The sequence below is a fragment of the Arvicanthis niloticus genome, chromosome 10, assembly GCF_011762505.2.
Source record: "Arvicanthis niloticus isolate mArvNil1 chromosome 10, mArvNil1.pat.X, whole genome shotgun sequence".
NCBI lineage: Eukaryota > Metazoa > Chordata > Mammalia > Rodentia > Muridae > Arvicanthis > Arvicanthis niloticus.
Genome location: NC_047667.1, coordinates 59,647,347 through 59,675,335, shown reverse-complemented (window position 1 = coordinate 59,675,335; position 27,989 = coordinate 59,647,347). Strand labels below are relative to the sequence as shown.

The 27,989-nt window shown below is 39.7% G+C and overlaps 1 long non-coding RNA gene across 1 annotated transcript; it reads right to left on the bottom strand.

Annotated features, from left to right (window-relative positions):
* Positions 1 to 504: 504 nt before the first annotated feature.
* Positions 505 to 4,200, bottom strand: LOC143443733 (uncharacterized). Its single transcript, XR_013112952.1, has 4 exons — positions 3,873 to 4,200; positions 3,065 to 3,183; positions 2,762 to 2,932; positions 505 to 952 (listed from the first exon to the last, which is right to left on the bottom strand). It is a non-coding gene; the product is annotated as an uncharacterized LOC143443733 (long non-coding RNA).
* Between the last annotated feature and the right edge of the window lie 23,789 nt (positions 4,201 to 27,989).

Sequence of the window (27,989 nt, the reverse complement as noted above, 5' to 3'; positions counted from 1 at the left end):
ATTGAAAATATAACGATGAGGGAATTGGGCTAAGAGAATGGCTGAGTGGTGTGGATAGAATCCCTTTAGAATCTGAACATAGCAAGGCTCTTCCAACTTAAACAATTTTCTTTAGACATTTAGAGGCAGAGAAAGAAGCAGAAATGGAGTACATAGAGTCAAGATAAAGAGTCTCCAGGTAAAACTCATAGAATTTTGTTAGGAAACATTCTTGTCTAAGGAACACATGCATTGAAGTCATAAAGAAATATATGATTATTGAACAAGTCCAGGAATGGATAATAAATATCACAAGCAAGAGATTTTAAGGTAGACAAATATAGTCAATAAAGGTACTCTGAGAGAGCAGGGGCTCTGAGAGAGCACTGATGTACCTAAGAGGTGAAGCCTTGGCCAGAGCCACTAGAGGCAAATACATAGACATTATCAGGGGTCATTTTCCCATGAAGGAGTATATTTCAAAGAACTTGACCCACAGTGTTTGAAAACAAAGCTATCTTTAATTAGCTTATAATGACTATAGCAAAGAAAGACTACAAATAACATTCTCTGAAGTCAGAATACAATGTGTAATATTCCTTCAAGGTCTGTTTGTCTTCATTGGCTTCTTCAAGAAAATGTTCAAACAAGCTTGTGTTCCCTGAGTAGTTAATACAGCACATGGGCTTTACTGCTGCTAGGGGTGAGGGGAGCAAAGCAGGATGAAAAGAGAAAAGCATTTCTGAATCAAATTCATGTCGTCGTGGCTAAATACAAACAGCCTACCATCTGGGCTCTCCTCTCTTTAATTCCAAGTTGCCATATTTTCACACATTCTTGGGTTTGGGCTGTTGGGTTGAGATTTTCCTTCTCTAATGTGATTTGTGGCCACTTAAAAATTGTTAAGAATTCCGATCAAGTGGAGACCTTAGATTTTTTTCCACGTTGTCTGCCTCTTTGAATGGGGAATTTGCTGAGAAGGGAGATAAAAGTGAAAATTAAAGAAAAACAAAGGATTTCAGACTACAAAAGCAGTATCAACATTGAACCAAGTTTCTACAAAAGTTCCCCAAAAGCTCTCTGTAATTTCAAGCAGACATGTTGCTGGAACCAAAGGTCAGCATTTGGATGACTCTTTACGGGACCACTTTAACTGGGTCTAATAGTTCTGCACGCTCTACCCTTCCTTAATCCTTATTTCTCTCTCTCTCTCTCTCTCTCTCTCTCTCTCTCTCTCTCTCTCTCTCTCTCTCTCTCCAATTAAAGATAAAGTTCACGAATTTGAGAAAAAGGAAGGGATACACAGGAAAGTTTGGCTGTAGAAAGAAGGTGGGAAATAATGAAATTATAATCTCAAAACATCTTTACAAAGTGTGCTGAATGTAGAAGTACTTCAACAATATTTGTTATTGAATAAACTCTAAGTCAGTCTATCTATCTATCTATCTATCTATCCATCCATCCATATGCTAAGGGTCAGGGATATAGCTCAGTGGTAGAGCACTTGTCTACCATGTGTGAGGCCCTGGACTTTATCACCAGCACTGAAAAAGAAAAAAAAAAAATCTATATGGTACTGGGAAAGCATTACATATAAAGTATTTCTGTAGTACCATAGAACCAGTCAATTTTCCTATTAAGTTTATCTTATATGCATCTTATACTTCTATTGTGTGTAGAAAATTAGATTCAAATTTAACTTAAAAGAGTTTCTATCAAAAACATAAGATCAAGTATAGGGAAAATAAATTCAAGTGCTTAAAAGTGTATGTACTTTTTACCATGAGTAAATGTAACACAGCTTTCTTTTCTAAAATAATAGTTTTGTCCAGTTTTTTTGAGTAGTAATATTTGGCTAAAAATTCAACCACCTTCCATGACAATTTAGTATATGGACTGGTGGGAAAATAGAAGGCATTCTTCCAGTTATGTATCTAACTGCAAGGGCAGCTTTACAGAATAAAAATTCTGAATAATATTTTTCTCATTTTGCAACAGTAGTATTTTATTATTATAAATAGCTTATTAAATATCTACATGTAGATGAATGATCGCTTTGAAAAACCAATTTGAGTGTAATGAAATATCAAGTCAGATTTAAAAAATAGGTCTGGAAGATTTAAAAAAAATCAGGTGGTTTGTTGATAAGCTAGATTATATATATATCAGATGGTGATATGTTTAGGAAATAGGTTGTACTAAAACAATTTGATAGATTATTAATTTTTAAAAATCCCTAGAAGTAGAATTTAATTATTTTAGTTTGTTCTAACCAATAAATAAGTTGAAATCACACAGAATTTGGCTTATGTCTATTATGAGGAAGAATCTAATAACAACGTGAACATTTCAAAGCTTTCTGAAGCTTTTATCAAAGGTGGGATATAAGCTTCCCACTGTGACTGTCCAGCAGACAGTGAGATCCTCTGTTCCTCCCTGTGCTGCGAGCACGCAAATGTGTAGATGAACTACAAGCAAAGAGTTTGGGAGACCCTGGTTGGATGTATAGAAATCTGTGAATGTCAGCATGCTTCTGCATGGCTTAGGCTCTGAGGGAAAACACTACCTGTCTTAGTTGAACAAGGATTCAGTGAAGTTAGAGAGAGTATGTAGGAGAAGAATCTCGGAGGCTATCTGGCTTGCAGCCACTTGCTGGGTTACTAAAGTAAAAAATACCATCTTTTCTCATCAGGTCCACAGGGAAGATCTGCTTACATTCCGAAATGAAGGACTTTCTGTTTCTGGAACAATGGGAAATAATGGGCCCACTCTCCAGAGATACCTGTGCAAACGTGGAGTCCTCTTATCCCAGATCTTCTCTCCTAGTTAGGAACTGTTTCCTGGAGAGGCAGGAAACCACTGCTAGGATAATCCATGAACAGTTATCTCTGCTTCAGACACCTGGTGCCTATCAGAAAATTCCAAGGAAGGGAGAAAAGGAGGAAGGGGGGAACTAGAGAGGGAGGGAAAGGGAAGGAAGAAGGGAGAGAAGGAGGAGGGAGGGAAAGATTGGGTATGTATACATTAGGAATTCATTGTATCCCTGCATTGGATGGAACATTTCCCCAGGAAATGAAGAAAGTACCTTTAGACACACGTTTCTCTGCATCTGTACATATGCTAACATGTTTCCAGATCAAGCTCAGTAATTTTAGATGATGTGTTCAGTCCCAAAGTCAACAAATAAGCCAAACAAAATTCAATCTACGAGGAAAAAAATTCAAAATGTAACCATTGTTTTTTTTTAAAGTACCTTTTAGAGCATTTGTGACTTGTCCACCATAATGACCTGCCAGTTACCTCCAATAAATACAAAAAAAGATGATCTCAATCAAGGCAAGTGATCCGAGGCACATTATTTAACACAAATAACAAAAGCTTTCCTCTCCAAGATAAAACAAAGTATTTCATGGAGAAAATATCTTCAACTGTTTGATACAGGAAAAGAATCATTTGGCCTAAGATTTCCTCAGGAGCAACTTAGATTATACCCAATTTTCATTTCGACAGCAGAAATCACAAAGTGTTAACCCCAGGACTCTAGATGCATCACATTTGTCACTTGAATAGTATTTGAGGCCTTCAAGCTTGTGCCAATCAAATAATCATCTTTTCAAAGTAACTATTGGCAATTAAAATGAGATATAATCTAGTCAGTTGGGACTTACAGTGACCATGGGAAATTCCCAAAGTATTTGATAAGTGGAGATCTAGTTTCTGTAGATAAGATATTTTAAAGCAATTTACTCCCCGCCACACCCCCAGCGACTTTATGGTGAATCACCTATCAAAATCTCTCCCACTGAGAGAAGCTCATGTCAGCCACATTGTACACTTAAGAGAAATAGCACCAGGATCTAAGTATTATGTTCCTAAGCTAAGGCTGCACATACCTCATAGAATTCACTGTAACTGATATCTGTGTTCACATCAGCCCCAGATCAGACAGTGCGCCAACGTTAATCTCTCTGGTCCTTTGCCTGCAGCCATTGCAGAGCCCCTTGTATGTCTTTTGTCACATAAAATCTCATTGCCGGTCGAGGCTCTGACTGCAGCTGCTGCCCATGCATTTGGGGATTTGGGCCTGATGGGTCAATGTCAGCGTGAATACTCGCTCCAGTACTAACAGAAACAGTATGTTACACGAAGGGCATTTCTCAGTTCTATAGAATTAAAAAAAAAAAATTATTGTCAACCAGTATCCGAAGGAAGACCTGTGGACACTGACTTTGATAGAAGGGATGGCACACAGAGTCTCTACACACTGCACATCAAATTCTACTGTCTATCATGCCGGGAACATGCTCAAAGCAGGCTGAAGTACTATTTTATTAGATCTTCATCTTTTTAGAGTCCTCCGGTTACGAGGGCTGTCACATGACAGGGATAAGCTCATTGGTATGACCCCAGAACGCAGACCTAAACCAGCAGATGAAAGCCTTAGGAAGTCAACTCTTAACTTACCTTTTAAATCTTTTTTATTGCATTTCTTTATTTAAGGAATGGGACATGCCACAGTGCGCCTGAGAAGGTCAGACAACATGGTGAGTCTTAGTTCTCTTTCACCTTGTTGGGTCTCAGGAATCAAACTCACCTTCGGAAAGGTCACCTGTACTCACGGAGCCACAGTGCCTGCCCTGATACCTACATTTAAACCAAAATGAAGGAGACTCTCCTACCTAATAGATCTTTGCAGGTACACTGGTGATACACTGATAATGAGTTTCTTACAGGTGAAAATGTGAAAGACATCAGTAAAGCCACACACAGTATAGCCAGATGAGGTGGCCACCCAATTGTCTCAAATTCTGGAACTCTGGGGACACAATGTAGGATGCCTCTGGTTAAAGACAAGGCGGCAGATTACTGTCCTTCAGATCCTGAAAGGGAGTCTCTGGGCCCTCGGCTTTTCCTCCACTGTGTTACTAGATGTCTGCCGAAGAACAGCTCAGTCATGGGCTGCAGCTGCTGCGTGGCTAATGGCAGAGAGGCCCGGGAACGCACGTTCTCTCTGGCTCTGCTCAATGCCAGAACACTTGCCTGATCTCAACAAAAATCCAGTCAAGCTGCCCACTTGACCCTGTGCTAGCAGTGCCTCTCGGGGAGCCTCGTGAGATTTCCAAGGGAGACAAGGGGTTGTTTTCAAACAGGTGTAAGTGCAACCCAAAAGTGACTTCCCGTCCCTCTGTCTCTGAACTCTGCCGGAATCCAGCAGCTGTGTTCACGAGAGGCCCACACTTCGATGTTCTCTCTAAGTGAGGCTTAGAGATTTCTCTCACACAGTTTCTGAGATTGGGCTCTCTGGAATGCAGTGAGAGTCGTGATGAAGGCAAGGGTCTAAGATCAAAGAACTTAAAGAAGTAGAAGTACTGCATACTTATGCCTTTCTAGAAGGTTCACAAAGCACATGATTATGTTGAATGTTCTCCCAAGTTTTACAGCATAGAAACGTTGGGAACTCAGCTTGGAACGATAAAGTTTTCCTTCCCTTCACAGGGAGCTCATTAACATGCATAAAACACACACTGGAAAATTATGCTATTTTAGTAGCATACCCTTCACTTTCACATGGGAAGAAACTTAGGTCTGGAGCGGAGATATAAAGTAACTTTGTCTCAGACTGAATGTGCTGGGTAACTGGGAGTGGAGCTTGTGTTTCTTGGCTTCTAATCTGATGTTTTGTTGTTTCTTCGAAGGATTGTCAGGACTAGATGCTTGATATATGTACATAGACACACACGTGAACACTCGTGAGCACACACACATATGTATGCATGCACACATACACCTACACATACACATATACATACATGTATACATACACATATACATACACATATATATCATTCCCAAGGTCAGGTTGCTCATCCCTAGATTGATGAGCTCTGGCCTTAGGACAAAGGTTGACAGAAGCCTTGGAATAAGTGTTTGCTTCTGCTGTAAGGAAATGGGCCAGAAATTTGACGTTAAGTTGTATAAAACCAGAAGATGTACCAGATGGAGAAAAGATGTTTCCACAAATCTGGAGATAACCCAACCAGAAAGTCATCTTCCGTGCATAATTCATGACTGATTCCTAATACATACACTTTCTCATGTTCACACACAGCTCCTAAAGAGCTTCGTTCAAGGTGCTCCAACTATCCCATACACCACTCAAGTCCCCTCACTCCAATGTAAGAGTAACTATCCAAGGTGGCATCTTGTCAGTAGTTTAGAAGTAGGGTGACTGTACCAAGCTCAGCAACTTGAGAATCCTTCTCCTGATGGCTCAGTTATACCTCCATCTGGCACAAACTTTAAAGGCATAGACCTCACTCTTCCTGGAACACATGCTAGATAGACCTCCCACCACTCCCCTTGCTAATGCTGTCTCCTATACAATAGTGAAGATCAGAGGAGAAAGCATCCCTTAAAACATTAGAAAGCAGATACAACAGACCAGAGGCTTTCTAGATGGAGAGAGCAAGATGCCCATTTGGTGGGTGACTGACAACACCTTAGTTGGTCAGTATCAATTCCCATGGCCAACTCCCAGGAGCACCCCTCTAAGTCTCTGGGTCTCTTAGATTCAGATATGAATGAGGCAGTGTAGCCTCTCCTCGGATCACACTAATTTATTTAGTTAGTTCTCTTTGCGCCCCTGTTGGTGGCTGAGTAACACAGTCAACTTCTATTTTTCAGTCCTGAAAATAGCTTTCACATGTCTGTCTACCCACACCTTGTGCTTCTGAAGCTGCTGCCTGATGCCACTGTTGAAGTCACACTGTGCTAATTAGCAGTGTCAGTCATTTCATAGTCTACCCAGGACTGAACTACAATCTCAAACCATTTCACACTCTGGTAATTGTGCTTAAGTCATCTGTCCTGGGGCAGAAATGAAACACAGTAGGTTGGACTAGGGCAGCTAGGAGTTTTCCTCAGAAATGAATTTCTTCTAGATGAGAACTTTTTAATAAAACTTCCTGGTAAAAAAAAATAATTTTAAAAAAATCATCATTTTGTACTATCCAATATGGTTGGCACTAGGCACACCTGACTGCTGAGCATAAAACATGGCTAGTGCCAATGAAGAACTGGATTCTAGTTTAATTTAATTTAAATTTATGAAGCCACATGTGGCTAATGACTACCATGTTGGACAGCACAGATCTAGTGAATTTAAGCCAAGGTTAACATCTCATCATGACTGTACACAGGAGCACTTAGCAGGAAGTGCACTGCTGGGTGAGAGAAGAAGACATAAAATCAGAGATCCCTGGCTCACCTCTATGTGTGTCTCCATTCCCATTTCGAACCATAGTTTGACATTATCTTCAGCACCAGAATCTAGTGCTTTTGGCAAACTTCTGACAAATTTTGTAGCTCAGAATAAATTGATGATATTCAGATTGTAGACAGTTTTGAATTTTTCTTCCATAAACTTCTTAGTTGCTACTGAGTCCATTTTTAGGTGACATCACCTAATGGGCACTTACTGCCCTTTTACAGTAGGTCAAGGGTGACTATGAGGAAAACTCAGGAAGAGTCGACACACAGAGTTTGCCATCAAATTCTCCATCTTCTACTCCTGAGAAGCACGTCTGATCCCTAGATAGAAAATGAGGAATTATTACAAATCTGTTATCCCAGAACTGGAAAACAAGTCCTACTTCTAGCTGTAGTGAACAAATATATTTTTCCCCCAAGTGTCTGGTTTTAGGTTTTGTTTGCCCAGCCATGGTCAGTTCGAGTGCAAGCCATTTTTGGTTGTGAGAATCAAAGTAAGAAATCCATTTAAGGTGAATGCTTGAAAAACTGTGTGGATATTGGGGAGATCAAGTGGACGGTGACCACAGAAGTCAATGGGGTTAAAACCCAGAGCTGAATTCCCACTGTTCAGTGTGAGCAGGTGAGAGGCACCATCTTTTGAATTCACACAGAAAAGTGTGGCTTTCCTTTTCATCTCCAGTTAAATCTTTAGCAAGATGCCTAGATTCTTGTCTATTTCCTTTGTTATGTGGACTGTTTATAGCTTAGTTTCCCTTGGCATTTTCCAACCAAAACATTACAATTTAATGTTGTTCCAACCTGCAGCTTACTAAGAGAATTGACTCAGCTCACCACAATCTCCCTCTGTGGCATGACCAGCTTAATTTTCTACTGTGGCTTCTCTCAGTAAATTAATTGAAACTTCACTTCCAAAGAAAGAGAATTTTCTCTCCCCCCTCCCCCCCCAACCCGGCCTACATTTGTATTCCATCTCCTTTGCTTTTTTTCTGTCCATTTGTTTCTCATTTTAATTAGTAATTCTTTCGCAGAAGCTCAGAAGGATTGAAATAGCAAGCATGTCAACAGCAGCCCAACACACTGAACAGTTGGTCCAACTGAAAAATAAAGGGAAAGGAGCAGGCAATACAAAGTGTGAACAGGGCTGTCTCTGTTACTAAGAATGGCCCGACAGAAGAATGAGAGCGGATGTAACAGGAACACTTAAACCCCGTCAACCATTAGAACAGCCTGTACCAATTAGAACGCAAATTCATGAAGGTCACTCTCAGGGCAGTGTCTGTAGGCAGAGGACATCAGTCAGAAGGGTGGCTGGACATGAGGAGAACTGAAATAATTGGATGTGTTAGCCTAGCATCAGAAAAATATGTTGGCTGGAGATATATTACCTCATTCCCTCCTATGCTCACGCATACATGTATGCACATGTGCAAACATGGATACACATACATTGTATACAAGCAATGCAATAAAGAGAAGGAGACCCATGGCATGAGCACAAGAAAGACTCTAATATGTAACGTGTGCCCTCAACTGTCCTCCTGATAGTAAAGAGCTCTGGGAGTGAGCATCTTCCTTAGAATTTCTTTCCTAGTAAGGTAGCTCACAAAACAAAATACTTTAAATAGAGTTTCATTGGGGTAAAATATGCACGGAGAATGTTCTAGAAATACTCAAGCTATGAACTAGCCCAGGACTACCCATAGCCCCATTCTTGGTGATGATAACCTCGAGGTCACTAGTTCTAGTTCACTGACTTCTGCCACGTGCTTAGTTGTGTGTGGCTTTGAGCCTGAGATGAAGTGGAATCACACTGGATGGAAACCTTGTGCTTGAATCTTTTATTCATGTACACCTTGCATATAGCTGAAAGCATTTTATGAGGCTGGATTATCTGCTGAAGACAAACATAAAGCTTCTTTGTGCTTCTCACAAGGCACAATCCAAACCTAAGTGCATGAACATGGCCACTAAAATGCAAATTAAGAGTGTTTATAATCACATTCTCAATCACAACCCTAAATTGGAAACATTACAGTGTAGATCATTGTAGAATTGACAAATAAATTGTGGTGTATGCACAGTTCGAGGATAAAGACATTATTTCATGCAATAATAAGGATGAATCTCATACCCATAAAGCAATTTAGTAGTTTAAAATACACCTTGAAGGAAAACTGGAAAGTTTAATGACTTTAATCCTTGACAGTGTACCTATGTTTGAATATCTAGTCCTAGATTTAGATTCAATTATAGAGAAAATTTAATTTTGCTTCCATTCTAAAGATTTGTTATTCAGAAATAATCAGATACATTATTGGAATATGTTTAATGTGACAATGATATTTTAACGAGACAAAGAATATTTAGAATGCATTTTTTAAAAAAATGTGTCTAAGATGCTTCAAAACTCACCATGTCACAAATGTTCAATAATTCAGCTCCCAATCAGGTGTTCAGAGAAGGTGTTCTGAGAACGCATGCCTTTGTTCCTGTGGCACATTCCCTAGCAGAGCTCTTATCTTCCTTCTTGACTCTGCTCATGTTACCCCCAGAGCACACCCACTTGTTGGAGAGTCCAGCCAGCTCTACTTGTGTGGCATGGGAGAGACCAACATTCTTTAGTAGGATGAGTTACACAAGTGAACATTTCAGCGATAACTATGGTTTAATCTAAGTTGACCAGTAGCCAAATATCAAACTGACCAAACTTCAGATGAATCTTTGCCTTAGTTGAACTTACATAATAGCAGTTATGTTTTTTTTAACTACCTGTCACAGAAGAAAATTCAAATGCTCTATACTAACCAGCAATGAGACTTGACTGTGAAGAATTCTGTGTTTTATTTACTGACAAGAAATCCAACCTCCCTAAGTAGATTTCATGCAATTTTATCATTTGATATCTATAAGAATTTCTAAGGAGGTGAGAGAAATAATTTCATATAAAGGTTGTATATAGTCATGAGGGTATTTACAAAAGGACAGTCTACTTCACTGGAGAAGCAGGATATAAATGCAAAATATGTCTGGAAGAGAAGATGAAGAAGAAAACATGGGTGGTCATTGTCCCAACCTATACTCTCTAATAAATCAGCAGTTGCTTCAACATAAAAATAACATATCATTTCTCACATCTTGAGATCTCCTAGAATCATTTCATGGGAGAGTGGATAAGTGCCTAAGCATCTTTAACCAAAACCCACCAGCCCATAGCACTTGTTTGCAAACCATTTATTTCCTTTTTTCACACTGTGGGCTTCTGGGTGGCATCCAGACCACACTCTGAAACAGCTCTTAGATGTTCACAGCTTTGAGCTGCTTTCAGACCACCTGTCCCTTATTTCTTTTAATATAACTTTACTTCTATACTTTAGACTTCCGTGAAAGATTTTTTTTTTAAAAAAAAAAATTCTTCTGCAAAGGATTGTTTTTGCATTCCTTCTATTACACCTTGAGCGTTAAAACAAATAAGAAAGCTGGATAAAACCAGGAGAATCATTTAATATTTCAGTTATGTAAGCACAAAAATAACATTCACTTATAATAAACAATCATGCAATGTATTACTTTCCCTGAACCTATGCTTTGTAACTCTGTTCCTTAATAATGACAGTAGAGGAGATATGTTGAAGGGTACATACTGATGCTCTTCTCCTCCCTAAAAGGGATTGTCTTGAGAGTGGTACCGAGATCCACAGTCAAACTCTATAGACTTGCTGACCTAGATATAACCCAAGCTCTACAGCAGACAGCTGATTATCACCAACTAGGAACAGCCATGCACTGGACATCTGGTCTCTCTTTGATACTTCACCCCTTCGGAATGCCATTCACAATGTTCAGTGAGATGCCCAGGCCATGATTGTTTTAGAGTTTCTTCCTGGGTTATTCACAGTGTTGGAGAACACATAGATGCTAGACACCTGTACTTTTGATCACTTTCTTTCCATCCCTTGGGAGGAATCTAGTAGCTCTGTCTGCTGAAGCCATGAAGACAGCAGTTCTTAAATATTGGAATGCATTGTGTTTTAGAAAACTGCCCATATGAAAATAATATTGAATGTCTGGGATGCTCAGTGTGTGTACTTTTTGTGAAAGTTCATATGTGAGTCCAGATACACTTGAGGATGGATCACCTGGAAACTTCAGACACTAGCAACTACTGCGTTTTCTCTAATAAGAATGTTGTCCTTTCCATTTTGGACACATATGGAAAATATTTCTTAAAACTGATTTCTGTTTTTATCATTAAATGTGGGAATATACCTTTAAAACCACAGCAAAAATTATTCTTCCTGTGTGGTCTGAAATATCCCTTACTTTTTCCTATAGCAGAAAGGAAATGCTATATTTAGCTTTTGTGGTGGGAAGTAATAAATGTGCAGTCAGACAGTTTTAAGAAGCTTCATTCTATTAGCCAATAAATAATCCTCATTTTAAAGTCTGTATGTTTAGGAGATTTTAATTAGTAATGTGGCCATGGAAGATTAAGGAATGGATGTTAGCTAATATTTTCTATTTTATTATTAATAAAAATGTAGTGAGAATTGGCTTTCTTAATGTCAAAAATTGAATACTTCCTATGGCAAAAATAGTTTCATTTCCTTTTTAAAGAAGAGAAAATTTAAGAATGGAACCTTTAAAATCAAAGTCATAATAGATAATTATTAAATATTAAATAGAGAGCATAATAGATCATTATTAAATATCCCATTCATACCAACCACCACACAGAAATTTCACAGTAATGCTTTTGGCTACCCAGATCAAATGTAGTTCCCACCTGATCTGACTCTCATACAAATGCTTTGGGTACACTTTGTTGCTTGATAAATGCTCAGGGTTCACAGCTAAAATGCAAACAAACCCTTCTGGACAAGATAGGTCTTCTTTTATTTTCAAGTGAGAAGGGTCTAAGGTCATCTTCAATTCTTTGGCTGGAGCTCTTATTTCATCCTGACTATCCTAACATCTACCAGGCAACTTTTTCTAGTAGAACTTTGGGCATGATCCAGACTTATTTCCTCCCCCCTCCTCCTACTCCTCCTCTTTCTCTACTTTTTCAACTTCAATGGTTTCCTCTAAGACTGAGTGAAACTCCTCCAGCTCCTTCTGTAGCTGGTCTATATCTGGCTAGAGGCCTCACAATGCATGTTCCATAACATTAGATATTAGACCATTGGCTAGGCAGCTTGTTCCTTGATACATGCACTAGTTCATTGAAAGTGAGAGAGTCTCTTTAAATTTTCCTAAGAACAGACTTATTATGTTTGAGAGTTGATGGAGTGTAGACCTCCATGAAGTAGTTCTTTATGCCCATTTTTTTAAAGGGCTGAAGTGCTGTTTGACTTTACAGATGTTCTCAGCATTGACAAAGCCAGAGAACAATTCTCTCTGATCTGTGACACCAACAGTTGCATTGATTACACTTCAGGTACCAAATACAAATTTTGTGGCAGGAGAAAGGGTGTTGTGGTGCCAAAGGAATGTATTATCTGATGCACCATGATGTTTATCCCTTGTGCTGACCTAGTCCCTTTATAAGGCGAAGAGCACACTAATAACCTGTAATTGGAGAGACTGAGGGAAAACTGACAGGTGGAGATATTGGCTCTCAGTGTTGGAGAACTGACAGGTGTTAATTTTGGTTGTTGGTAAACTTAACAGACATGAGTTTCCACTTCTCCAACTGTACAGAGGCTACAGAGAGTTGAAGACCTGTGGACAATATAGAGCCACAGCAAACAGCAAGCTCTTTAAGTCTAAATGTAATTCAGTAGTGAAGACTCAACACTAGACTCATCAGGAGATGCAATATAAAGCTCCCTATGTATTCAAAGTGGGCTTCTTCACATGAATGGATCCTTCTGTGACGCATGTTTCTCTACTCTAGCACTTTGACAATGACCTCAAAGGCTTAGTACAGATATGAAGTTCTGACTTTGGTGCTAATCTCAGAGTGAGTCTCTTGAACCAGAATATCTGTGGCATTTTTCTGTTTGGTTGGTTCTCTTTGAACAACATCTTTTCAATATATCTTCCCCACATGGCATCTACTACTTCCCATCTTTACTTCTGTGAGTTATTTCTTGGCTTTCTTTTTCAATTCTGCAATGACTGAAACTTTACAGTATCTTTCTTAGGGACAATTGACACAGTGTCCTCTAGGTTCATCCACACTTTTGTCAGTGACAAGTTTTCTTTGTTTCTCTGCTGGATAGTCCACATGGGGCTCCACTACATTTCCCTCACCTTTCCTTATGTTGATAGACAATAGCTCCATTTAATACCGCAGCCTTTGTTAGTCATGATGGGATCATTTGGGGGAAGGGTTAGCTAACAAAATCTCAACATTTACCTTGCTCATAAAACCAATCTTTGGCACTATTATACTTTTGTCCTATAAGGTAGAGGCTTTTTGGTGGTATCATTGGCATTTGGGCCTGGACAGGTCTTGTTTCAGGGGAGGCTTTCCTGTCTATTATATGATATCTAGAGTGATTCCTGGTCTCCATACACGAGATGCTAGCAGCAACTGCAAATAGTGACATTTGCTGGATGACAACAAATGTCCATATGGTAGGAAATCACTTGAAAACCACTGTTTCGGGCATTTCTTAAGTTACGAGGCACCCTACTAGCCACCGAGGTCTGCCATCCCAAGTATAAATAAGCACATGGTTTTCTTTTCCTCTTCCTAGATTTCTTCACATGCCCCCCCATAAAAAATGTGGGGCATTTTGGTTACATATAAAACAATGTGACACAGAAGAGTTAATAATTGCTTATAATTAAAGTTTTTAAAAGTTCTGGTTTATCTTAGGTTGGTGGTCAAGTTCACACTCAAGGGTTTAGTGGCTGTGCATTCCCCCACACAAAGGAACTGGGCTATGCACAGAGAAGGCCAATGGAGGTACAGAGAATCTCATTTGCTGCCTTTGCCTTGATCCAAATTATCTGCCCCCAATGGGTGCCTAGCATAGAATCTGGAAGCCTAAGAACACTTAGTATCTCCCAATGATGTATAAAAATCCTAATATTCCATGAATTGATCTATAACTCTCCTTATAAAAAAAATTCAGTTATTTATAGGTGAAGATTGGGAGAAAAGTAAACACAGATTTCTCTTTTTTTCATTAACCAAACCCGAATTTCTAATATTAATTTAGACATGATTCTTTTTCTTTCTTTCTTTTTTTTTTTTTTTTTTTTTTTTGCATTTTCTTGGAAAGCATCAAGAAAAACAGAATCAGCTTTCAAATGTCTTCTGCATGCCTCGTAATTAAATGGCCTCCAGGCATTAGCAGCAGAAAATAGCCTTTGTGACTGTGAGAAGGGGCTGATGTGATGACTTTTCTGAAGGGAAGAGAGCTGCTGGGAAAAAATCTAAGCAAGTGTTTAAGTAATTATCATCACACACATAAAATTAAGCATTCTTAGAAATGAATTATGCTGTTTCTTTTCCACTGGGTAGGGTAAATAAGGAACAGATTACTTTATTTTACTGACTTTTACTGGGGACATTTTATAAATCACAAAGCAGTGAACTTCACCACATGAGTCAAGCTAGATGCTGGCCACTATCCAGCACCGGGAAAGTACCAGTGTGAGTTTGACTTCAGAGAACAGCATGGCCCACAAGAACATCTGGGGTTCAAAGTTTTGGAAAAAGACAGTTGAGGCCCCTCCAGAAAGCCTCTTCTTTTGATGAGAGAAGCACAGTGCTTGCATTTGAAAAGGCCAGAGGCATTGGCAAGAATGTCAGCACAGTCAAGGGTCGATGTCAACCTCAAAGAAATCCACCAGAACCTTAGTGAGATTATCCAGTAGGATTAAACAGACCAGCACTTGCTCTCTATCTCTTGTCCATTTTCTTTCTGTTGGGTTTCATATAAAAAATGTGTTCTCTGGTGGGTGATGTATCCTCATGTTTTAAAGTAGTAATGAAAGAAGTGGGGTCATCAGGAAAGAACCAGTACTCAAAGGCATGCTCAGAGAATCACAGTCCATATGTAAAGACCCAGAATGCACACGTTAGTAGGCAAAGAGGTATGTCTAAGAGTCATATAAGGGGAAGTGATCTAACAGACACGGTCTGGCTCCTGACTGACTGACCAGACAGAACCTCTATTAACTACATCTCTGTGTCTTAACTCAAAGGGGAAAGTCTCTATCCTTTCAATTATGAAACTTTCTTTTAGAGAGGAGGGAGGGAAAGGACACATTGGATAGAGAGATGATCATCTACAACATAGATGTTCCATTCTGACTCACTCAAGATGTCTTAAGATAGAGAGACGAATTATTCATTAGGCATAATTACCTGAATGATTTTAATTACAAACCATTAGGGAGAGATTGCCTTGCATTTTCCCAGAAATGGGAACATCTTTGGACATCATGAGATGCTTCCTCTGATCTCTTAGCTTTCCAGATGTATGTGATAAGTATACTTTGGATGCAGCCATGGAGACTTGAGACAAATAAAATTAAATTACCTTACCACAAATGTCATCTACATGTGCAAAACCTATCAACCCTAAATTGAGAAAAAACATACAAGCCAAATTCACAATCACCTGCCTTTTGTATTTCATCTTATTTATCTAATTTTTGTTTATTTTAGGTCCATCTTGATTAGGGGGCATGATTTCTGTTACTTTATAATTACTGGGCATAGAATATTTTATTTCCAGTGATGTAACAGCATCATTATGGTAGATGAGTTTATAATTTATTCTTGACTAAAATAATCTACATTTGTTTCTCTTAATTGGCTTATGGGAATCATTAAGGGCTGAGTGAGTCTGAAAGTCCATTAGTATTGAAGGATATTTGTACATATCAGTGGCGGGAACAACAGAAAATGCTGGCTTATCTCATTTCTTCATATAGAGAAGTATAAGACATGAGAAGTTTAAATGGGAAACACATTATGCATTAGTAAGTTTTGATTCTTCAGTGATGTTTGAATCGACAACGAGTAAATTCAATTTAGATGAATGCTTGTATATTCTATTCCGTTCTGTTTCCATAGAAATTGACAAGCACATAATTTTCACACAATACATTAAACTTTCGTATGTTTTACTTTTGAGAATTTATCTATGAGTCCCATGTTTATGTCATTTCCACTCCTCCCTCATCCCCCCCAACATCTCCCTCTCTCTGTTGTTTTGGGCTGACCACTTGTGAATTGATCGGATAGCCTATCAGAAAGCTCGTCTCTGAATAAAACTGATTCCCCCTCCCTTGACAGCCATCGATTGATCTTCATTGAAAGAGAGCCTTGTGAATTATCCCCCATTACTGCTGTGGCCATTAAGTACCAGACAACCAGGGTGCCCACTGTGAGATAGCGTCTTCTAGACATGCTCTGGATTCTTCACACAGGGGACTGCCCTATACTGACCAGTGTGATGACCTTACATGACATGTTTCACCTAGAGATCTGTTTGAGCACTACAGACAAGGAGCCATAAACTGTGACCAAGCATTTTCTGCAGTCTCCTTATGCTGGCACAAAAGTGCTCATGAATGAGCTCCTTGGTCATTACATACATAAAGAAGAAGATGTGTTCTTCTGATTCCCATTACCCTTAGATGTCAGTCAAGAAATTCAAGTTGGCAGTTTGCAACCAGAAATCTCAAGACAAGGAGATGATTAAAATGCTTACTTATCAAACTGGTTATGATACATCTTAATATCACCTAGAGATGTTTATGGTATTTGTACTGTATTCCTTGGAAACAAGAATTAAGTTGTATGTGTGCTATTGCTTTCCACTTTGGACATCTAAAACCATATTGAAAGCATCCCAGTGTTGTGAATGAGAAAAGAACTAGAGTTTTGAGATTTCTTCTCTGGGTCTGTTGTTTGCATACCTTACCCAGACATGCTGTCTGGAAACAAAGCAGTTAATTTCAGTCATGTTCTTGCTTGCTAATGAGCTGGCTGGGATCTAACCAATTTGCTTTCCAACTGTAAGTCGCTAATGAAATGCAGGGTACAAAGTTCCCATTCCCTAAACCAAACCAAGCTGAAAAAGAAGTTTTCAGGTCAGTTGACACATGCTTCTGATGGACTTAATGGCATTGTGTCAGGGAGAGTGAGGACCAATGGAAACAAAGGACTTGGCCATTAATATTACTGGTCAGGTGCCCTAATCTTTGCAAGACACCCAACTGGAGGTGGCCACACCATGTTCATTTGCCCCTGCACACATGGCAAAGAATTTTGAAAACACCTGAACGTGTTCTCCTATGTGGAGAAATGATTACTACATAGTCAGTTATTGACAAAATGCTTCTTTAAAGATTGGTTTATTTTTATTATGAATATGAATGTTTTGCCTTCGCTGTGTATGTGCCTGATATCTACAGGGAAGTTGGTTTTAAGTCCCCAGGAACTGGAGTTATAGAACTGAAGTTGTAGAGGACTGTGAACCATCCTATGGGCACTGGAACTCAAACTTGGATCCCTGTAAGACCAGCCAGCCCTCTTAACCAATGAGTCATCTTTCCAGCTCTAGGAAAGTAAGGGTGGTAATGTTATATCACAAAATCAGAAGACAGCTTGCAGGCATTGTATCATGTGTTGTATCCTCCATCCCCCACTCCAGAATGTGGGTCTTAGAGATCTAGCTAACAAACTGAGGTAATCAGGCTTGGTGGCAAGCATTGTTATATACTTTGCCTTCTCATTTCCTTAGACTTAAATTTTGTCAACTTCCTGGTGGATTACTTAGTAAGCCCTTGTCCTAAGTGAAGTCTGCCCAGATAGTGATTGGGTTTTGAAGATCTTTCCCATTCAGAAAGTTTCCAGAATTTATAAGAAGATACCATTAGCTCACACTTCTGTTTACAATTTTATAAATTGGTTGGAAGAGGAAATGGATCTGAAAAAGTTCTTAGGCCATTTGACTTTGTAAGTTAATGGAAAATACCAGGGTTGCATTCTGCTGTGTTTCTTCACACACGAAGCTTACACCATACAAACAAAACAGGACCTAGGGTATCCTACCCGCCAGAGGCATGTCATGGGAGCTGGCGGTGCTGGGCCAGAAATACTTTTCTCTTTGAAGGTGATACCACACATCACATAAACAAACTGACGGCTTGAGAAGAAACACCCCAGCTTTAATCCCATTTGGAGCTAAGTTTAGATCATATTTTATCTTGTACCAGAATTCCTTGTTTTGAAGATGTTTGTGATTTTAAACATTAGTGTTTCTGAACAGAACAAAGGAAGCCCCAACTGCCCAGATAGCAGGCATCATGGCTTCCTCCATACCAGCTCTGAGGCCTAGGCTAAAGAGATCCAGGAAAGAGGCACAAAGAACAACTCTTTCTTGTTTTCTTTCTTTTTTTTTTTTTTTTTTATCAAACTTAAACAGAGACACCATGGGATTCCTGGGAAGGGTCTACCTCCACATCCCATCCAAGAGAACAGATCCTCTTATCCCCAACTGACATAATTTTAAACACTTATTTATTTCTATTTTATGTGTTTGAATGTTCTCCCTTCTTGTATACATGTACACCACACACTTCTCTAGTGCCCTCAAAGTTCAGTAAAGGGTGTCATTTCCTAGAGCTGGAGGTACAGATGGTTGGGAACTGCCATCTGTGTTCGGGTAACCAAACTCAGGCTCTCCTCAAGAGCAACAAGTGCTATTAACTGTCGAGTTACCTCTCCACAGCATCCTCCACTGATGCGTTGTTAAAAGAGGGTCTAAAATAGAATAAATATGTCACCAAGTGCTTCTCAAACTTTCGTGCACATCTGGGTGGTCTGTGAACCTTTTTAAAATAAGGATGCTAATTAAAGAGCTTGAGAGATGACTCAACCAGTTACAGCATTCTGGAGAGGACTAGGGTTCAGTTCCCAGGATCCACCTGTAACTCCAGCTCCCAGGGATTCAGTGCACTCTTCTGGTTTCCATAGACACTTATGTGCACATACCAACATAAACATAATTAAACATAATTAAAAACAAATGAAGAAAAATAGTTTAAATGAAGAAATATATTTAGTAGAAATTCACGTGTAAAGGTTTTAATCCACACCTGACAATTGCACCTAATCAGAAACATACATACAATTTCAATGCATGCCAATGTTGCCCTGTAATCAAGTATTGAATGATATATTTATTATCTAGCTTTCTACCACCCATTTTGAAATACTCAAGCATCATCAGCCAGAGGTGAACTACTGAGGACATAAGTGTCTGGCAGCCTCTGGGGGTTGTTGCCCCCTTCAAACCATGCTTTGAGAGCTGAGCATCCAGGCCACCAGCTTTCTGGTAACTCCTTGAAGTGTTATATGAAAACAGAAGATTTTGAGGCTGAATTGCAGCTTTGGGGAAAGAGGGATGCCATTCATATTTGAACACTGCCTGGTGCTGGTGGCAGCTGCAACCACCTCTTGTAAAGGATAACAGGCTCTTACCACCCCACTTCGGGGTAAAATAACTTATGCAGCTAATTCCTGCATAAAGATTCCATAATAAAATGGGACAATTATAAAGAATCTTTAGCAGATGGAAGAATTTCCAACACAAAGGTTAAGAATAGTAGGTACAATCACAAAAAATCAATATGCTTTGGTTTTTCTTCTAAATCCTTTTATAATTATATTAACCTGCAATTCACTTTTGGTTTGTGAAATTGATAAGAATACAAATATGAATTGCCCTTATTATTTTTTTTTTTTTTTTGGTTATTTTTGAGACAGGGTTTCTCTGTATAGCCTTGGCTGTCCTGGAACTCATTCTGTAGACCAGGCTGGCCTTGAACTTAGAAATCCGCCTGCCTCTGCCTCCCAAGTGCTGGGATTAAAGGCGTGCGCCACCACCGCCCGGCCCTTATTTTTAAAAAAAAAGAAAAAAAAAGAAAACGTAGCTTTTGGTTACAAAATATAAACTAGAGAGAGAGCATTTACATTTCAAAAGAAAATTTCATTGTAAATTTAGTAAGTATATTATAAATAATACTTAGCTTTGTAGGTTTGTCTACACATTTTAGTGGATTTGTGTAACTGCACATTCTTTTATGTTTTTACTGATGCTGCTTCTAAAAACTGATTTTAGAACTTACAGTCTAAGAATGGACAGAACCTTAGAATGGGAGTTAAAAGAAGAGGATTTACATCTTTCCCACCTTTGCCCAATTAGCAAGAAATCAGATAATGGGAAGTTCCAATGTGATCAAGACATTCCATATGTTTCTATGCGTGTATGCAAATGTGTACATGGTCACATATGTGAGGACTGACAACCGTGTCACTGTGTATATGTTTGTTACAGTTATTATTAAATAAGATGATAAGAGAGAATTCATTCAAAAATAAATTTAATGGAGACAATCTGTGTAAGTTCAAAGAAGTTTGTCTGCAGTAAAGTGAGTGTCTGCTGTCAGTTCCAAAGGTGACCACAAAGGAGGACAACATTTTTAATTTTCTTCATGCTAATCTGCAAGTGAAGGCACAGGTCAGATAGCAGCCTGTGTGCAGGTGTGAGCTGCTGAGGGGAAGGGTATAATGCCAGAGGTGTGACTCCTGTGGATCAGAAACTTGAGCACTTTGTCTCTGATTTTTCCATGCATCTCTATTGAGAATGAGGGGGCGGGAAGAGAGAAGAGTGAAGAGAGGAGAGGAAGTTGGGAGACAAGGAGAGGAGAGAAGAGGAGACAGGAGGTGAGGGAAGGAGAGAAGAGAGGAGGGAATGGGAGGCAAAGGAAAGAGAGGAGAGGAGGAGGGGAGGAGAGGGGAGGGGAGGGAAGGAGAGAAGAGAGGAGGGAATGGGAGGCAAAGGAAAGAGAGGAGAGGAGGAGGGGAGGAGAGAGGAGGGGAGGGAAGGGGAGGGGAGGGGAGGAGAGGAAGTTGGGAGACAAGGAATGAAGAGAGGAAGGAAGAAGAGGAAGAACAAGAATGGAATGATGTGCTAATCTGCTAAAAGTCAAGGGGATGCTACTACCCAATGCTTGCAAATAAATAGAAATTTAAGAAGGAACAAGAAGAAAATGAAAGTCATATAGCCAAACAGGTTTGGGTTCTTAGAAAAAGTGGCATCAATGAAATAATAAACATTTATGACATACCATTAGAATGCAAAATAATTTGGGGCTTTTATATTTCAAGTTTTAAACTTCTAAACTAGACATTTAAATAAAATTTTCTCAATGTTTTCACCTTAGAAGTCAATTAACCAATGACTAGTTTAACTTGAGACCCACGCCACAAGAGAGAGTCCATGGCCAACACTGCCTGGATGGCCAGGGACCAGAAGCTGGAACCAGAGATCTAGGATAGAAGAAAGCACAAATGCCCCTTCCCAAAAGAATCAAAGAAATAATTTGTGATGACATTCTGCTATATTCATAGATTCTAGCCCAATCATTAGAGAGGCTTCCTTCCACAACGGATGGGAGCAGATGCAGAGACCCAGAGCCAAACATTGGGCTGATCTCAGACAGCCCTGCAGTAGAGGGGGTTGAAGAAGGATTGTGGGACACCAGGAAAACATGTCCCACTAAACCAACTAATCAGGACTCACAGCAGCTCACAAAGACTGAATCATCAATCATAGAACCTGAATGGATCGTCACTAGCTCCTCTGCATACATGTTATGGTTATTTCGCTTGGAGTTTTGTAGAACTCCTATCAGTGGGAATGGGGTTGAGTCTGACTGTTTCACCTGCTCGTGGGCCCCCTTTCTTCCTTCTGAGTTGCCTCACACAACCTTGGTATTCGGATCTGGGTCTAGTCTTTTCATATCTTGTTATACCATGTTCTGTTGATATTCCTGGGAGGCCTGCTCTTTTCTGAAGGAACATGGAGGAGGAATGGCTGGGGGTTTCCAGGGAGGATGTGTGGCTATACATACGGGAAAAGATGCTTAATTTCTCTAATCTAAGTCTCTATATTTCCTTCTGTTTGTGGCAAAATTGACCCCTGAGCTCCTGGTTTCCCTGCAGAGGGAGATCGGGCATACACCAAGATGTACAAAAGCACGACTCCTAAGCAGAAGGGAAATATGCAACCCTTCACAATTGACACAAGATGCCCTCTCCCCTCTTAGAATAATTGTGGGCCTTCAGATGGGCAGAAAGAAGAGGTAGGTGTGCCTATATCCTACGCATAACGCAGTAGACTTGAAGAACTGCTGGAATCATGCCTCTCGTGGGCATTGACTAAAGCAACTGTGATGTTGCCTTCTTGTGACTCTGTGTGATACAGGATGCTGTTCTTGGAAATGAAGCATGAAACTGTAAGGCTGGGAAGGCAACACATCTGAACATGTGAAGACAAGGGGAAAGTTTTATAAAGTTACTGTCTAGATTCATGTCATATTGGGATAACAATAAAAATTATCAAGTCAGTCTCTTATGATGCTGTTAGCACAGGAGGATTCAGGATTAGATAAAAATAATTTATTATTACCAAACAGCTGTCATTTTTTCAAGCCTCTTGGGGACACCTTTTGCAAAACAGTCTAACAGAGCATGTGTTATTTTTTAAATTGTAGTAAAACTATAGTTTTATTTATTTTTATTTTTTAATTTTTTAACTGTTTTATTTATTTACAAATGTTGTTCCCCTTCCCAGTCCCCTCTTCAAGATTTCTTCACCTTATCTCCCCTCCCTTTTGCCTTTGAGAGGGTTCTTTCCCACCCACCCTTCCCCCACTTCATCACTTCCAGAATCCTCCTTCTCTGAGGCATCAAGTCTCTACAGGATTAGGCAAATCCTTTCCCACTGTGGCCACACAAAGCAGTCCTCTGCTACATAAGTGCCAGGAGCCTCAGAACAGCCCATGTGTGCCCTTTGGTTGGTTGCTCAGTCTCTGGGAGCTCCCAGGTGTCTGGGTTAGTTAATACTGTTGGTCTCCTTATGGGGTTGCAATTCCCTTCAACTCCTTCAATCCTCTCCATAACTCTTACTTACATAGGGATCCCTATCCTCAGTCTGATGGTTGACTATAAGTATCTGCATCTGTCTCAGTCAGCTGCTGATAGAGCCTCTCGGAGGACAGCCGTGGTCAGCTGCTGTCTGCAAGCAGAAAATTGATTCAATAATAGTGTCAGGGTTTGGTGCCCACTGCCCATGGAATGGGTCCCAAGTTGGGCCAGTCACTAGAAAGCGTTTCCTTCAGTCTCTGCTCCACTTTTGTCCCTGCATTTCTTTTCTTTTTTTTTTTTTTTTTTAGATTTTTTTTTATTAGATCTTTCATTTACACTTCAGATGCCATCCCCTTTCCCCTTTCCCCCGCTTAGAAAACCCCTATCCCATGCCCCCTTTTCCTTTTTGCATTTATACATTTTTTTAAAAAATGTTAATCATAGGCTTTATAAGTTTGGTATTGTTCAATCAGAGGTGTAATCCACTACCCAACCTAGATATATCTACTATCTTTGACTGGTGGAGATTCATGAACATCTGCTTCCCTGTCTCCCCCCTCTATCTCTCTCTCATCACCTAGCTTCTCCTCTCCTTCTTCTTCTCCTCTTCTTACTCCTTTTCTTCCTCTCAGTACTCCTCCCACCTTAGCTCCTCCTACACATCACCCTTCCTGTTAAAAGGAAACTTTTCTCTCAAAATACCATTAGAGCATAATTATGCCAATTTGTACCAGTGAGGTACAAGATAGTCCTAATACCCAGTCCATCCTTTTGTTGACCTACCAGCACCTCTGTCTTCTCTCCTAACTAAAACATTTAGTTCTGAACCTGGCTTTAGGATGAATGTCAGCTGACGACCATACACTCAGATCTTTTCTCTCCTGCATTTCTTTTAGACAGGAAAAAATCTGAGTCAAAATTTTGAAAGTAGTTTGGTGACCTCATCCCTCCACTGGGGACCCTTTCTATCTGCTGGAGGAGGTGTCTTCAGGTTCTGTCTCCTTATGCTTGGGTATTTTGGATAAGGTCATCCCCATTGAGTCCTGGGAGTCTCTGACAGCTCTGACAGGGATGCATATTTTCATTCAGAGAGGAAGGACCTGAGGGAGGGATGGGTAGGGGAAGAGAAAAGGGGGGCAGGGTCAGGTATGGGGGAAGAGGACAGGAGAGAAACCCAGAGGGCCAGGAGAAAGAATGGAAATAGTGTGTGTATTATTAAAGAGAAAACATACACAAACACCTATGTCCTGTCCATTTAAAACAATTATCTGCTACTTGGAAATGGTTTTAACATCAAAAGTTTCAGTAGTCTATTAGCACTTGGCAGTCAATAATACCAACAATAGTTATTATTCCCAAAGTAAGAAGTCCTCAAATTAATGAATATATACAGTTGAAGTTTTGGTTTTGAATCTTCCCCTTCTTTGTCATACAAAGTCCAAAGGAAAACACTGGTCCAGACTCCCTCACTATGAGGGTATTCACCATGAGTGAATAACAGAAACGTCTTAGATTCAAACTCTGCTCCTTCTCCCCTCATATAAAATCATTCCCCTCTCTCCTTTCATAGTGAAGTGCTCTGTAGAAGTCATGACATGACCGTTGTTTTACTTATAATATATAGTACTAATGAGAGAAAGGCCACATATTTAATCTCTGGGTGGGCTACTTAACTCTGTTATGGTACATGACCACACACTTTATCTTAACTAGGGACTTGGATCTAGCAAAATATCAATTTGGTTCAAATTTATTACAGAAAATATTCCAATGCTCTCATTTTATTCCGGGTCAGTGGTTTTCAAAAATATAGGTTTGGTTTCTGTTCAGAAGTTCTCACTGGGTTTTAAAACAACTGAAAAATGTTAGCATTACTTCTCTGTAAACGATGAGCAGTTCAGCTCAAGGTCCATTTAATCAGAAGTCTGTTCCCACTTTGAGCATAAGTGGAGTTTATGCTTGGCAAAGACTCAATTCTCAGGTTCCAAACTTAGGCCAGACACGTCAGCAATGGATGTTCTATAACCTTCTCAACAGCACCATCCATTGAGGAACAAGTATGTATCCCAATATACACAACTACAATGGCATTTCTCCTTCACACCACTACAGTGTGAGACTACAAAGGGACACAACTGAAACATTTAGGAAGTGAAGCCTTGCTAGAGGAAGTATAGCGCTGAGCACTGGCTTTGAGGTTTTATAGTCTGTTCTTGTTTCTCATTTTCTTTCTGCTTCCTGTGTATAGATGAAATGATAGCAACCAGAATCCCATTCCTACCACCCCCTGCCCCCAGTGTTCCTTTTCTGCCACGTCTGTAACACCATTGACTCTATCCCTCTGGGATTGTGAGTCATAAGCCAACTGGTTTTCCTTTAAGCTTTTTTCCTTGGGGTATTTTATCACAATCACCGTGGGAGTGGGTAACTAATAGATCATAAATCTCAGACAAAACTTAATTTGTAGAGGCTAAGGAATTAAGCAAGTGCAGCCCAGGAACAGAGAAAAAAACTGAACATCTCTGAGCTAGAAATAGATGTGGCTTGTAAGAGAAAAGGTTTGAGTGCCTTTACTGAAGGGGGAGGGTTCCCTTGTCTCTACCAGAAAATCAGAACTTGAGAGGCACAAAGACACTTCTCATTGTGTTAATCAGATTTTAAGTTGAGTCAGGAGGGAAGAGACAGTTATAGTTTAAAACCAAATAGTCTTGTGATGCTTAAATGGTCTCATATTTTCCAACTTAAAAATGAAAACATTTCCTTGCATATTTTTTCATCTCTAAAGAACTCTTTCTATTTTCTCATAATAGAACGTTCTTGATGGTTGGTGAAGAAAGGGCCATCTGTGTGATAGTGTCAACCTGTAGTGGTGCCCCTTTCATGATGAGACCATGTCATGCCTGTAACAAAATATGACTTTACAGCATTTTGATACTGTACAGGTTAAAGCTCTGGTAAGAAGTGTTCTCCCACGTCTAATAGAAATGAAGAGAGTCTCCCTCCTTCCCATGGACAATGGAATTTTTCTCCCTCTCTGGGGAGATTTTATGAGCATCCTAACATCTATGGAGGTGTTTTAAAGCCTCTGCCATCGATGGTGTTTCCTTTCCCATGAGCCCTCAGGAGATCATTTTTATTGCCAGTTGAATAAAGTGAAGTTCACAAAGAGAAAGTGGCTTATCCAAGCCACACAAATCTGAGTTAGACATACACTGGCTCTGTTCAAGGTCAGCTGACTCTACTTTCCAGGCACTGCTTGCTTGCTTGCTTGCTTGCTTTCTTTCTTTCTTTCTTTCTTTCTTTCTTTCTTTCTTTCTTTTTCTCAACTCCAAATAATTGGCAAGAATAGCTGCTCATGTGTTAGTCGTTGATCTTATTGTGCCTGTTTTACTGTTTTGTGGAATCAGTACCCCACGTCCCAAGAACAACGCATGACTACCCCATTAGCAAATTTGTTAATGTGGACATGCTGTGCTCAGTCACGAGGAGGCTAACTCAATTATCTTTCTTTTGATTGGTTTTTGGTAGGGATGCAGAAAATTTCTGCTTGTGGTTAGCTTTACAACATGTTGTAAATATCAATATACTGCATATTAGCTGTCTAAAAGGAGCCTTGGTATTTCAGATGCTTGTGAAGAAATGGAAATTTCAAGCTATATTAATACTATTAGGTTAACTCTGAAAGCCACAACCATGCAGCCACTAAAAAGCTCCTTTAAGATGTGGAAGTTTATGAATGAAATAAAGATATATGCATGCACGGAATTACCAAACAGTAGGAGTCACTAAAACTTTGCTTTTGTACCCTTAGCAGCTCAAGGAAGCCATGTAAGAGAGCATTCTTGATTTGTTTGAGACAGGGTCACATATAGCCCAGGTTTGAATCCTCTGCATAGCAGAGGCTAATCTTGAGCTCCTAATCTTTCTGCTTTTCTCTCTTCAGTGTTGAGTTTGCAAGTATTCACCATTACTTTTAGCTAATAGAACATTCTAGTAATAAGGGATGCTTTTCTGATTTTTCGTCAAAACATTAGAAATCTCGATAGGAATTTTAAGGACAAGTCATGGGTAAATCCCTGCCTTGAAACATTGTAATAATACAGAGATACTAATTGATAGTGGTTAAAATGTTTTTACAAATAGCACATGGATAGACTCATAGAAAAATTTTAGCTAAATTACTAACTTTGAAACTTTTTTTATTTTCCTATCTATGTATTTTGCCTGCAGGCACGTAAGTGCACTTACTGTCTTCTTGGCCCTCAGGCGCCAGAAAAGGGGATCAGATACCTGGAACTGGAGTTTACAGATGGTTGTCAGGCCCTGCGTGGATGCTGGAACCAGAATTCAGCTGTGTCCTTGGTAATAACAACAAGTCCTCTTAATGCACTGAGCCATCTCTCTAGTGCCAACTATGTTAGGTTTAAATATTCACAAAAAAATTAATTTCCATGTTTTTTCTATCTCTTTCATCCCCTATGAATGTCTATATCTTTGCCAGTAAAGGGGAAATTATTCAGTTTCATATATTCTGTCTAGTCATTCAGTTTGGCTGTTCTGAATAACTTCTTTCTATGCCTCATGTGGCGGGTCTATGGAGTACTGACCTTCAGTTGAAGCAAAGGACCATGGCCTGAGACTTTGGATATACATGCTTTCTGAGCATAGAAGCCATTCTGACTACTAGTGATGACTATTGAAAGATGAATTTCTCTTGATTTGTTGACGTCTTTTCTGGAAGCAAGTTGTCCCAGCCACTGCCTCATCACAGAGTTCCCAGCCATGGCAGCCTCTTCAGTGCTTGAGCTATGCTGCACTGGCCATCTCAGCATCT